Raw genomic sequence first — 1752 nt, 5'->3', positions numbered from 1 at the left:
ACGTCACAGAGGGGGAAGGTGCCACAGAGATGCAGTGCTGCAGTGAGACAGCTGTGATGGGAGAGCCTCCTTAATGCACACTGCAGGGTTTATCAGTCAAATAACCACTTATCATTTTCATGTTGTATTGTTTTATGCTCTTTTATTATATATATACTGTGTGTGTGTGTGTGTGTGTGTGTGTATATATATATATATATATATACATACATTACATATACCCACACACACACACACACACACACACACACACCACACACACACACACATATATATTATATATATATATATATATATCTACAATACACACATCTAATACTACATACCTACTACATATATACCACATATCATACATATACATATATATACACACATATACATCATACATATACATTATATATTTATTATATTATATAGTTTGTTCATTTCTAAATATATTTTAGTCAAAAAAAATATTCATTAAGGGTGCTTTTGTCATTTGGAAAAAAATGATTTGCCATCTTATGAATCAAAGTAGAAGACTGATACTATTGCCATGTCTGTATGGTGAATGTTAGGTTGCCAGCCGTTTGTTAGCTTCGCATAAAGACTGCAAACTGCTAGCCTGGCTCTGTACAAAGGTAAATGAATCCACCTACAGTGGATATAAAAAGTCTACAAAGCCCTGTTAAAATGCCAGCTTTTTTGATGTAAAAAAAACTTTTTTCACTTTTAATGTGACCTCTAACGTGAACAATTCAATTGAAAAACAAACTGAAATCTTCTAGGAGGAAAAATAAAATAAAAATGTCCTGGTTGCATAAGTGTGCACGGCATTAAACTAATACTTCATTGAAGCACCTTTTGATTTTATTGCACTACAGTCTTTTTGAATAGGAGTCTGTTAGCATGACACATCTTGACTTGGTAATATTTGCCCACTCCAATTTGTCAGATTGCGCGGGCGTCTCCTGTGCACAGCCCTCTTTAGATCACCCCACAGATGTTCAATTGGGGAGCCCCAGACCTGAACCAGAGTCAGAAATCTGAATCAGAAACAGAAAATGTCAGGAAAAATCCTACTAGAACAGCTGAATCCCACCCCCCTCCAAAAGATTTTGTTTGTTTTTTAATATCCACTGTACCATCACTCTAAAGCTCACTAATGACAATTTTCACATGTGAGTAGTCGGAGCAGGAAAAGCAATAGGTGATACAGGTGATTAGTTCAAAGATGGCTCAGTTCCATTAAGTGTCTCAGTTAAAAGTGAGTCAACATGCAATACCAGGACCCTGAAACCAGCTAAGCTAAATGGAATGCAGCCGTTCTCATGGTAATTAGTATAGTTAGACCTTTGCTTTTCCTGCCGAAATGTCTGCTGTGAAGAGGTCTGTTAACATGTTATTTCTCTTTGGTGTAATCAGCACAAAAAACAAAGTGTGAAAACAACAATTAGCTGTTAGTGTCTCCACTGGTTGCTTAGCAACTGCTTGCAACCAAGAAACAATCAGGCACATAACCCCAATAAAACAGTGAATTGGTGTTTGTTAATTTTTGATACAAATTAAACAGTTACCTTTGGACCGAACTATCTGTTTCCCTCTGTATCAAGCCTTTATGCAAAGCTAAGCAACCACACACACACACACACACACACACACACACACACACACTTCCCAAAATATCACACTATTTATTTGAAACACCTCAAAGAATACAAAACAACTAAACTGCTGTTTAGTTTGTTAACTTGAGCAGTTTGAAAAAAGATA

Source organism: Larimichthys crocea, chromosome XIII (genome assembly GCF_000972845.2).
Source record: "Larimichthys crocea isolate SSNF chromosome XIII, L_crocea_2.0, whole genome shotgun sequence".
In the NCBI taxonomy this organism is placed as follows: domain Eukaryota; kingdom Metazoa; phylum Chordata; class Actinopteri; family Sciaenidae; genus Larimichthys; species Larimichthys crocea.
This window is presented reverse-complemented; position numbering follows the sequence as displayed.